The sequence below is a fragment of the Spermophilus citellus genome (genome assembly GCF_964194105.1).
Source record: "Spermophilus citellus genome assembly, chromosome: 1".
Taxonomy (NCBI): domain Eukaryota; kingdom Metazoa; phylum Chordata; class Mammalia; order Rodentia; family Sciuridae; genus Spermophilus; species Spermophilus citellus.
In genome coordinates, this window is record NC_138182.1 from 73,187,650 (window position 1) to 73,200,576 (window position 12,927).

Genomic DNA, 12,927 nt, shown 5'->3' on the forward strand with positions numbered 1-12,927 from the left:
AAGTGTTTCAAGGGTAGGAACCCTTATTTATAACATTGTGCATCTCTCAGCAAAGGGGAAAAGTTTTGAGAACATTTTCATTGCTGTGTGAGCATCCTAGCGTGTACTTACACAAGCTTACATGGTCTATGTCAATCACAAAACGTGGCCTCTTGACACAATTGAAAAGACACAGGAGGCTGCTGCCAGCATAACCCAGCGTTCTGTATATATTAAACATTTTTATAAGTAAGAGGAGTACACTCTAAAATAACAATAAAAAGTAGAGTACAATAACAGCATAAACCAGTAACACAGTCTTTATTATCAAGTCTAATGTACTGTGCATAATTGTATGTGCTATGTGTTTATATTCCTGGCAGCACCGTAATTTTGTTTATACAAGCAAAGTGAGTAATGTGTTGTGCTACCACATTATGACAACTGAGACGTCACTAGGTGGCAGGAATTTTTGAACTCCGTTATAATCTGGGGGACCATTAACATGTGGACCATCATTGATTGAAATGTCAGTATAAGTATGGGATTCAACATCTTGCACAATGCCCTACACCTAGCATGAATTGATTTGATTGTGCCTGTGGATTGCTGTAGTCACAAAACATCAAGCCAATTCCAGTTTTTAGTTTTCCAGTTTTCTCCTGCCTTCTCAGGGACTGATCCACGGGGTGAGCACCTATGAATGTGAACCTTCAGAAGGAGCAAGCAAGTGCACTTACCTGACAGGTTCAGATGGAAACACTGAGTACCCCGGGGGCAGTAGAATCAGCCGTGGAATTTCCAAGTTATTTTCACATTTTTAAAGAAAGGCAAAGGAAGGTGAACCCAAGTAAACAGATCTCAAAAGGTCTGCCAAAACCTCTTTGAACCAAATATAGCAAATTGTAAACTACTTTGATTTCCTCTGTGGGTTCTTATCAGAGCCACAAGAACCTTTGCCATATCCAAAGTAGACAGCCACAATCCCCTGACTCATAGCCACTATCCTGTGATCAAATGGACTGAATGTGCTCTGTGGGAATGAGAGGAGGAAACCCCCACAAGAAGGTTTATTGAAACCTGAGACAGGTTGGAAACTCATATGGATAAAATCATTTAATCACAAACTGACTCAAAACAGAATGGCTGCCGTACTATTTGGTGTTTTAGTCAACTTTTTTTGCAGCTGTGACTAAAAGATCTGACCAGAACAATTTTAGGGGAAGAAAAGTTTATTTAAGGGCTCACGGTTTCAGAGGTCTCAGTCCATAGACAGCTGGCTCCATTCCTCAGGGCTCAAGATGAGACAGAACATCATGGCAGAAGAATATGGCAGAAGAAGCAGATCACAAGATGATGAGAAAGCAGGAAGAAAAATCTTCACTTGCCAGATACAAATATACCCAAAGGCACACCCCCAATGCCACACCTCCTCCAGCCACACCCCACCTGCCTTCAGTTACCACTCAATTAATCCCATCAGGTGAGTAATTCACTGATGGGGTTAAGGCTCTTATAACCCAATAATGTCTTCTCTAAACTTTCTTGCATTGTCTCACACATGAGCTTTTGGGGGACACCACATCTAGACCATAACATCTGGTCATACAAAATCTGCCAAAAAGAAAAGCATGTGTCTTTGGAGAATGATACCATCTTTGAATTAACAATTGTACTTTTTAAAATTACCATCAATTCAAATACCTTTGTCATCCTGACATGTCATTACATTCCCAGAGATAGGTAGGTAAGTAGGTAGGTAGGTAGATAGATAGATAGATAGATAGATAGATAGATAGACAGATGTCATATTTTTTCTCACTACAGTGTATATCTAAATCTGGATTTTTATTTTCTCCTTTCAGCTCATTCATTAGCCCATTTGAAGCACTTTGGTCTCCTTGCATCCTCTGCTCCCTGCAGAAAATTCAACTTACTTGCTCTTTTACCTGATCAATCAGGTCCAGAATCCAAGTTTTAACTTCAGCCTGATCCAGACCTCCATCTGCTCCCATTCCCTTCTGATTATTCCTTTTTCACATTGACAGAACTCCTCTGAAGCCCTTAACTCCCAGAAAACCTGCCTGATTGGAAAACTGGAGATGGTCTTCCCTGGAGAAATTGATATCTCAGGATTATCTTTAGTTCTGAGCATCCACACTGGTCTTGGGCCTGTCTCAGCCCCACAGCCCGAGACTACATTCTGCACACCACCCAGCTGCCAAGCAATGGATCTCCCAGGTCCGAGAGCCCAGACACTCTTCCACAGTATTCAAATACTTGATATGAAAGAAAGCTGGAATACAATTCTCCTCTCTTAGCCAAGACCTCTTATCCAGGTCTTCTGGAGGTTTCTGCACTTCTAAAGACTTTCATTCCAATTTATTTTGTGTCTGGCTGAGTAACCAATAGGAAGAATGCTGAGACAGAACACAAGGTGAGCGGTGAGGGGAGATTGCATGAACAGAGCAGACTTCTGCGCTTGGCAAACACAAAGAAGCCCTTCAGACAACAGTGGATGCTGAATATCCCAGGAGTTCACCTTCACAGTGTGGTCAGACATTAGCCCCTTCTCAGAGAACACACAAAAAAGCATAATTTCCCCTAAAGGACAGATGCCTGAATGTCCAACAGCCTTATGGGGTTGACCTTCCATCCCTGTGGAAGTGATTAATAAGAATAGAGTGGGAGGGTGTCACTGCCTATTAATCATCTTGGAAATGACATAAGGATGGGAGATGTTTCACCAGCTTCAGATCAGCACTTAGGTGCTCAGTGGGGGCTTGCTGGGTGATTGTCCTGGGGTAACAGCTTGCTGCCTCCCAGCAGCAGAGGAAGCCCTGTCCCTGCTTGGGGCTGGGAATAAAAACTCTCTTAGTGACTAATTGGAACAGCAGGGAGAATCAAGGTAGGGAACAACATGTAATTCCCCACGTTGGATGTGAGCCAGCAAGCCTTCCTACTCAGGAGGAGAGGCTTCCTTGCTTTGAAGGTGGTGCCTTTTTGGTAAGCCTGAACCAAGGAGGCTAATGAAATTAATTGGGAAATAGAAACCTCATATTAAAAGCCGTTTGCTCTGACTGACTCTTTTATTAAAAGAAATCACCATTCTCCAACTTTAGCTGTGTGCTTTCTCAATGTTCAGAGGAATGATATCTTTATTCGTCTGGAAACTAAGTGAAGATGTGAGATAAATACCCTGCAAGGAGGAAATCCATATAGCAGAGCAAGTCTGGCACAGAATCAGAAGTTCCCTCTAGTTTGATCCTCCAGGCCCTCTGCATCTATTAAGTCATAGCTAAATTGCATCCTTTTCTAATTTTCACTATTTCTAAAGGCTCTTAGCTGCCTCTCACTGTGACCTTCCTGTGCCAGTCTTCCCATAACCCAACCCCTGCAGCAATCAATAAAATAAGATCATGCCAAGCCATCTGATTTCCGTGAGTAAGGAATTCCCAGAGCAATGCAACCTGGAGCCATGGAGATCATCTACGCCATTCTCAGAAGGGACACTCCACTTTCACAAAGGGTCAGAAGAATTTTATCACATGATCTTTGCGTCAGTGCTCAATTAGCCACAGGAGGAACCTTCTAGATTTTCAGTACCTTAATGAAGTGCTGCATGTCAATCACATCATCCTCAGTCTGTCCTTCCACAGACTTTCTCATCTGAAGTATATTGGCCCCTGTCTCTTCAGTCATCTCAGAATGACACAACAATGTAAGGTGTTTTTCCAACTTGCAACTAGCACTTCTGTGTTCGGTGAGAGCTTGTTGGGCCATCACCCTAAGGTGATGATGGTAGTGGGTCTGGAGACTACAAACTTAAGATACATTTTGATTTCATATATTTCTTTTCATGATTGACATTTTCATTTCAAGTAAGATCTTTATTAAATTTGTGACAAGCTATAACTTTGTCACTACGCATTATTCATTTTTATATTATAACCTTTGATTTGCTAATATTTTGTTAAGGATTTTTATATCCACATGTGTTCATGGAAAATACTGACCTACAGTTTCTTCATCTTACAATTTCTTTCCTTCTTGTGGTGGTTTCCTCCTCTCATTCCCACAGAGCACATTCAGTCCATTTGGTCACAGGATAGTGGCTATAAGTCTGGGGATTGTGGCTGCCTACTTTGAATATGTCAAAGGTTCTTGTGGCTTTGATAAGAACCCACAGAGGAAATCAGAGTAGTTTACAATTTGCTATATTAAGGATTGATTTATCGTACCTCACTTTTTCTGTGAGAAATAGACAAATACATGTTATAATAATACAAATGCTGAGAGAAGACAATTGCTTCTGTTAGGTACGGAAGGCTCTCATTCTTATATTTATGAATTATAATTGAAGAGGGACCAGAACTTAGAACATTGGATAATTTTGATGACATTAGACAACCCCAGTTAGCCAGGAGTGGCTTGACTGACCGCAAGAAACACATTTCAGATTTCTGCATTCACTTAAACTTCAAATATGTATCTTTTTCCACAAAATGAGAAAAGCACCAGAGCAGCAAGATGTTCCAATCTCTGAGCAGAGATGCTCATATCTAATGAGAAAATATTCATTAGATATTATCATAATGGACAGAGTAATTTATATTCTAAAAAGTGTGAGGAAGAACCTAAACCTGCCTTTACCTGGGAGTAGAAAGAAGACAGAGAAGAGTGAAGACTATCTGAGTTGTGATTCAATGAGTAAAATATCACTAGGAAACTGAAAAGGGGTACAGGGCAGAATGTTCTAGGCAGAGGCAACACACATTACCATTTACAGATTTCCATTGCTATAAAAAATACCTGAGATAAATTCACTTATAAAGAGAGAATGTTTATTTTGGCTCAGAGTTTTGGAGATTCCAGTCCATAATTAGACAGATTCATTGCTTCCAGGTCTCTTGTGGTGAGGCAGCACATCATGAAGGGAACACAGGAGGTAGCAAACTGTTCACCTCCAGGCTGGAAACAAAAGAAAAAGAGAAAGGAACCACTGTCTCACAATCCCTTCCAGGACACACGCGAGACTTCAAACCTCCCACAAGGCCCCCATCTTAAGATTCCACCACCTCCCAGAAGCACCAGGCTGAGGACCAAGCCTTTAACACATGGGCCTTTGCAGGACACTCCAGATCCAAACCATAGCACACATCCAAACCCAACTCCTAAAACTGCCGTTCTCACTACCTCTTCAACCACAACCGCCGTTTGTTGAACACTTGCTACCTATAGACCCAGCACTGTTCCCATAGGCATTTTCTTTTTTATTATTATTTTTTAAATTTTATTTGTTCTAATTAGTTATACATGACAGCAGGATGCATTTTGTTTCATTTAACACCAATAGAGCACAACCGTTTCTCTGGTTATACATTATGTAGAGTCACACCATTTGTGCAATTATATATGTACCTAGGGAAATGATGTCCTTCTCATTCCACCATCTTTCCTAACCACCCCCCTGCCCCCTTCACCTCCCTCCCATTTGCCGAATCCAAAGTTTCTCCGTTCTTCCCATGCCCCACCCCCTCCATTATGGGTCACCATAGGCATTTTCTTGCTTCCTCCTCAAAACAACTCTAGAATATAGGCATTCATACTCCCATTGACAGGTGAGAAAGCTGTGGTTGAAAAAGTTTATGTAACTTGCTGAAAGAAAGAGTTAATAAGTAATCAGAGCAGTATTTACACTGAAATCCTTCTCCTACCAAAGTGCTTACTACTATCTACCACATGATACTATGGAATATAAGACAACAGCAGTCAAACATCTCTTAAAATATACTGTGTTTCCTTCAATTATTTGTCAGAACTGGTCTACATACAAAAATATAGATTAACAGAAGATTAGATGAGTGGAAAGAAAGAAAGAAGGAAAGAGAAAGGGCATTTTATAATGTAAAGCAAAATTTACATAAAATAAAATGTGCATATCTTCAGTGTACACTTCAATGAACGTCAAGAGCTGTATATCCTTTTCCAAGGAGGAGATAAACAAGCCTCCCAGTGGATGCCTAAAACCATATTTAGATATATATATAAATATATATATATATATCACACTAATATACCTGATATATAACATATTATATTACACATATATATAAGAAATGTTTCTCATCAAAATTATAAATCTCTTCTCATAAACAAAACACTGTTAAGAAAGTTATAGGCCAAAAGGAAATGTTTGCAATACCTATACAGTGCCTAAAAAAAGCCTAGTGTCCAGAGGATAGAAAAAATGACTGCAAGTCAATGACGAAAAATATACAAATAAGCCAAGAAAAATGGTCAAGATATTTAAAAAGACTTTATACAGAAAAGAATTCTGGAGGTCAATGAGTACAACAATATTACGAATAAACCAGAATGATTATAACAATATACTACAATAAAAGTTATTTAAAACTTATGAATTGCTTATTTATGAAATTTTCCATTCATATTTTTGGACTTCAGTTGACATTGGGTAACTGAAACTGTGGAAAGCAAAAGAACAGATGAGAGGGGACTACTGAATGCACCCTGTAACCCTAACCCAAAACCAGACGCAGAAAGAGCATTCCCTTCACCTGGAAAGTTCCCTCATCCTCCTCTGAGTCAACCTCCCCCCGGAGCAGACATTTTCTGTCCCCACCATGGTTGCTTTGTCTGTTCTGGAAGGACATGGAAATGGGATCATAGAATATGTTCTTGTTTGTATTCTATACCTTTTACTCAATATAACACATTTGAAATTCATCTACATCACTGAATGTTATCAGTCATTTTCCTTTTTCTGCCAAGTATCATTTTACTATGTGGGTACACCACAATTTGATTATTCATTATGCTGTGCATGGACTTTGAGGCTATGTCCAGTCTGAGGGTTTCATGAATAAGGCCACTGTAAACATTTTTGTAAAGTTTCTTTGTGGGCGTATGTTTTTATTTCTTTGGAGTAAATACCCAAAAGTGAGATTGCTGGATCATGTGGGAGATGGATGCTTAGCTTAGTAAAAAAGCACTGGTTTTCCAAAGTCCCTGTGCCATTTCATAATCCCTCAAGCAGTGTATGAAAGTTCTAGTTGATTTATATTTTTGTCAACTTTGGTGTTAACAGGCTCTTGATTTTAGCTCTTCTAGCTGTGTGTCAAGTGGTATGACATTGCCATTTAACTTGCATTTTCCTTCTGTCTAGGGATTACTGACCACTTTTTAATGTATTGATGAAGACATTTATAATTTTGATGGAAACCAAATTATTATTATTAAATGTATTTTGTGTTCTCTAGGAGAAATTTTTGTCTATCCCCAAATTGGAAGGTATTCTCCTATATTGTCTTATAGTAGACTGACAATTCTAGCTCTCATGATTAATTCTACAAACTATCTAGAATTAATTTTTATTAAGTAGAATTTAAATATTTCTCCATACAACTATATACTTGTTCCAGCACAATTTGCTGAGAAGACTTTCCATTTTCTATTTTTGAGAAAAAAGATTATTTTGTCATCCTTGTCAAAAACTAATTGACTGTATCTATTATATCCTAATTCTGACCTTTATATTCTGTCCCATAGGTGTATTTTTCGATCTATATTTTAAATTTGTGACTGTTTATTATATGTCTTAAAAACTGACAGTATACTTCTTCCAACTTGACTCTTCCTTTCCAATATTGCTTTTGACTAGTTTAAATTCTTTATGTAGCTACATAAATTTTAGCTTACCAAAAAATTAAACTTATAGGAATTTAAATAGAATTATAAGATATTCATAGAAATATTTATAGGGCTGGGATAGCTCAGTGGAACACCATGTGCTTAGCATGTGCAAGTTCCTGGGTTCAATCGCCAGCATCAAAAAAACTAAAAATAAAAAAACTACAATAGAAATTTTAAATATTATATAAATTTATTCCCATTAAATCATTGAAATTTTATAGAAAATTAATTAATTTACAGATAATTTGAAGAATAGAGACATTGTAATATTAGGTCTTCCAACCCCTAAACATGTTGCATCTTTCTATTCATTTAAATGATTTTGAACTTCTCTCAAAATCAATGTACAGGTCTTAACCATTTTTGTTACTTTTATTCCTAAGAATTTAATGATGATGATATTGTAAAAAGCATATTTTCATTCTTATTCCTTAATTGCTCACTGCTGGTTTATTGAAATACAATTGATTTTTGTATGTTGACTTTACATACAATGGTTTTCTTAAATCATTAGTTTTAGTAGGTTTGTTTTTTTGGTAAAGTCCTAAGTGTTTTCTAACCTCAAATCATGTCATCTGCAAAAGATGACAGTTCTACTTTTCCAAATATTATGCTTTTTATTTATTTGATTGCTTGTTTGTCCTGGCTGAAACTTTCAGTATAATGTAAGAATGATAAAAATTGATGATCCTTGTCTTGTTCCAAGTCCTAGGGAAAAAATACTCAGTATTTCATCATGGAGTAAAATGTTTGCTATGGGGTTTTTATAGATACCCTTTATTAGATTGAGGAAGTTCCTATTTTGATTAAAGTTTGTTTTTTAAGCATATAAAGTATTATCATGCCTTCTTAACATCTATTGAGCTGATCATATGTTTTCTTTTGTTCTGTTGATGTGGAAAATTACACTGATTAATTTTCAAATGTTACAACTTGCAGGGCTGAGATGTCACTTTGTCACTATGTATTATTCATTTCTATATTGCAATCTTCAATTTGCTAATATTTTGTTAAGGATTTCTATATTCACCTGTGTTCATGTAAAATGCTGCTCTACGGTTTCTTCATCTTACAGTGTCTGTCAGGGCTCCATACTGAGGTCACCTTGACCTCAAAAATTGTATTAGGCAGTGCATCTTTCTCCTTTGTTTTCTGAGGTTGTGTGACAAAAATTAGTTCACATTTTACAAATCTTAAAATGTACATTTGAACTCTGCAACTAGGATATACAATCATAAAATGTCATAGCCCAAATGCTTTCCTACCATAAAACTGATGGCCACACAATGGCAGTGAAATATGGTACCAAATTAGAGTGCCTGTCACTTAAATTAAAACTTTTTTCTTTTCAGCCAGTCCCTAGTCAGTAGATTCTTTTTGCAGTAGATGGTCAAAAAACAAGGTATGCGTGTATACACACACATACTCAAACACACATTGATATAGCTATATCTTATTTATAATTTGTTAATTTCAACTTCCCAGGACAATTTTAATAATATTTTTTGATAATAAGTTGATTTATGTTTGTTACAAGAATTTTTAAAACATGAAAATAAAATTACCTTAACCCTACCACTCAACATATTATTTTTAACGTTATAATGTGTTTATCTATTTTCTTCCAATATTTTTGACATATGTGGTGTGTGCATCTGCACAGGCAATGCAAATATGTATACATAAGAGAGAGAGAATTGCATATATGTATGCATTTCAATTAGAATTACAGATCCATATCAAGTGTTAAGGCAATGGAATAAGAAGAAAAATGTATGGGGGAACTATATATGTTCATAAAGATTTTTCTGAAGTTATAGGCATCACACTGAAAGAACAAAGAAGGAACTGAACATAAGGATGTGACAGTCCCTAAAGTAAAAGCAAATAAAATTACTATGCCTACCTCAATAAAGTGTGGGGTAATGAAGGGTGGCTATTAATTCAAGCAGTTTTTTTTTTTTTAAATTAGCCTTTGAAGTAGATAAGCAATTTCACCTTTCAAAGGAACAAACAAAGTGTCTGGATTATGCAGGACTCCTACACATTAAATACAAACAGGGTTAAAGGGACTTTCAGCCCATTGGTGCTAAATGTTCCCCCTCGCATGTCTGTGTCTAAGATAGAAGGAACTGAACGGTCTGTTCCGGAATCTGGGTTTGCCATTCTGATTCTTAGTCTATGAAGCTCTTGCCTCTGGCTAAGTGGTAACTGCTTCATCAAGCATCCCAGTTAAGACATCCCCTGTGACCAGGAGAGATCAAATACATGAGCTTGCCACCTAACATGCAACAATGAAGGGGCAACATTTGCTTTTGTGTTCTACTGTGGTGTATTTTCTCACTTGTAGGGTTACTCAGTACTGCAAGCCATGGACATAGAAGGCCAATATATTTTTCTTTTTCTTTTTCAATCTTTATTGTTTATGTCAACTTTATACATCACAAATACAATCAATAATGAGATTGATATATAAGTACATACGTTTATCTTTCAATCACATTGATGGAGAAATAAATATTTATCTAATACCTTAGCTCAACCCACTGGGAGAGATAGAAGGCCAACCTTTTAAACCCAATTTTAAAACATACTACAGTTTTTGACATTTTTTAAGAGAATGACAATGCAGATATCTGCCTGATACAAAGACAATTATTTTGAATCCTAAAATAAATTCTTCTCACTTATTTTTCAGTTAACAAATTAATATGTACCTATCTCATATAAGTGATCAGTGTGAATTTGGGTAGGATCTGCAATCTGAAAAATATCTTAATCAACTGAATGGGATTTAGAACTTCCAATCAGTACCACCAGCCTATGATGAGAGAAAAGTTGAAGGGAATACTGCCTTACCCAAGAAGTTGTACCCAACAATGTCAAAACCATCAATGGCATAAACACACACACACACACACACACACACACACACACACACACACACAGAAAATAGAATCTAGGTGACCACTGTCCCAGCAATGCTGGGGGCAGCAGTAGAAGGTCCGATACTGAAGACTGAGGTAATACAGGGATAGAGCAGTACGTGGTACAGTAATTTTATCTATCTCTGGACCCACCTATGATTCCTAATTTGTTGGGGGACTGGTTTACAGAGACACAAAGTACTCTGTACAATATATGATTAGGCTTGGGAGATAACTAATTAACAAGCACAATGTTTGGTATTTGAAATTGTTTGGTCCAAGAGCTACTGCAACCTACCAGTTTTGAACACAAACTAAATTTAGGAGTGGAAAGACGTATCTGATGAGTTATCCCAGGAGCCATGTATCCATCACCCTCAGAATAACCAACATCATAAGGGGGGAGGAACTTCCCTAGGAAGCCCTATAGGAGAGAGAGGTTTGAAGGGGCACATCACACTGGAAGACTGTCCTTGAGCATCATGGTGCACTTGGAGGACTTTTTTCATATATCATAAAATGACACAAACAAAAAACTGTAAATTACAATGCACCTTTTAAGATAATATTTATTGTCTCTTCTGTGGTCCTGACAATTTCCAAGGAAATGAGGATGCAGAAATAAAGAAATGACATTAAAGAGTTTCTCAGCTTACAGGAAAAGTCAACACAACGGCCAGACAGTCTCTGATTATACAATTTTTTTCATCATTTAGAAATGTATAAATTCAAGGCTGCCATAAAACATTAATGAAATAAATTTAACTGCAGATAATTAGATCTTTCCATAATATTAACTTGACTCTTGCAGACATAGCTTTGTAATTGTAATGGATTGAATGACCCTCAATATGAGAATTTTAGCAAATTAATGGTATCCTTTCATTTCAGTTCAGTCACTGTGGTGTCTATTGCATGATATCACAGGTTTATATCTTACTAATAAGCTTTTGTGAGAGAATAAAGCAAGGCCATAAATGCTTTCCCCTGCCCAAAACACACACACATAGCTATAAAGCATAACTAATTTGTGTACAAATTGTACTCCTCAAAGTGCTCAACTCATTGCTTCCAAATGAAAAGAAGAAAGCTCTTGACTTTCTTAAAGGTAGAATATTTTTCCTTCCGGTATTTCCATCTGTTTATTTTGTCAACAACTGAAAACCTTTTATGTAGTCATTGCTTCTATTAGCAACAGCCTGAAATTACCCATAGCTAAGGACATTTGTTGTCCATGTTACCAAGCAGTGGGACATTCACAAGTATTTCTACCACAAGGAAATTTAACTTACTCAACCACTTTTCAGTACCTCTGGAGTATGTTCTGTGTGCCTCTGATCCAATACAGGGTAAAGATTCATAATTGCCCCAGGAACCTAAAATATAACATGGTAAGTTATGTTCCAAATAGCTAAAAACAAAAATTGAACATATTAAAACATGACACATTCAAAAGCTGAATGGCTTTTAAAAACTTAAATATAATTAGAAAACTTTTTAAAATTCTAATTATCCTAATACTATATTAACATACACTGTAAGGTACTAAGGCCAGAGATATGACATACTTTTTTTTTTATCCTTAACATCTGTCCAACACAAAAGTCTTAGAAACCTTAATAGAAAAATCAACTTCTTCCCCAAATGGACAAAATAGAATATAACCTAGAAGCTATTTTCCCCTCCATGTCCTGTAAACAAAGATTAAAAGAAAGATGCTATAAAAATGTTTTTGACATTTCTCCTTTTAAAATATAAACTCACTGGTGTGTTTTTAATATTATAGAACAGATAAAAGAGAGAGTAATATTTTCAAAGGGTGGAATATTTTATGCTAAAGTAAACAAAACCAAAGCTGCCCAAGAAGTAAAAAGTTATTATCCATAAGAAGAAGCATTTTTTCTTTTCATTATAGAAACAAACAGGTCCAAATGCATCAGACATGAGTTCTCCAAAGTCCAATAAGTGTTCCCTGCTACACCTAGCTGCATAGAAAATGATCATCCCTAAGCTCAAAACAAGGAGAGCTAGGAGCTGCTTACCCTTGAAGCAAAGGAAGGATGCTCCCCATAGAGTTCAGGTGTAAAGAAGGATGCCTTTCTTCTAGGCCTGCTTCCTGTAGTAGCCTCAAGCTAGTGCATATACAACAACACAAACATGAACATACACAAGTACACACACACATGGACACACAGAGGCACATATAGACACAGAGACATAGTCTCCTTCCCTAACTCCTCCACAATGCCTAAGTGTGAATAATCAGGTGTTCTTCCACATTGGGCTCTAATTCCTTGCTAATAAT

At 36.8% G+C, this 12,927-nt stretch overlaps 1 long non-coding RNA gene across 1 annotated transcript in view; it reads right to left on the reverse strand.

The window, feature by feature from the left end:
- Positions 1 to 4,809: 4,809 nt before the first annotated feature.
- Positions 4,810 to 12,927, reverse strand: part of LOC308650059 — a 114,512-nt gene continuing 106,394 nt past the window's right edge. Inside the window, exons 3-4 of the long non-coding RNA XR_014022225.1 lie at positions 11,915 to 11,998; positions 4,810 to 4,950 (exon numbers count right to left, since the gene is read on the reverse strand). This is a non-coding gene — a long non-coding RNA (uncharacterized lncRNA). The remainder of the gene's footprint in view (positions 4,951 to 11,914; positions 11,999 to 12,927) is intronic.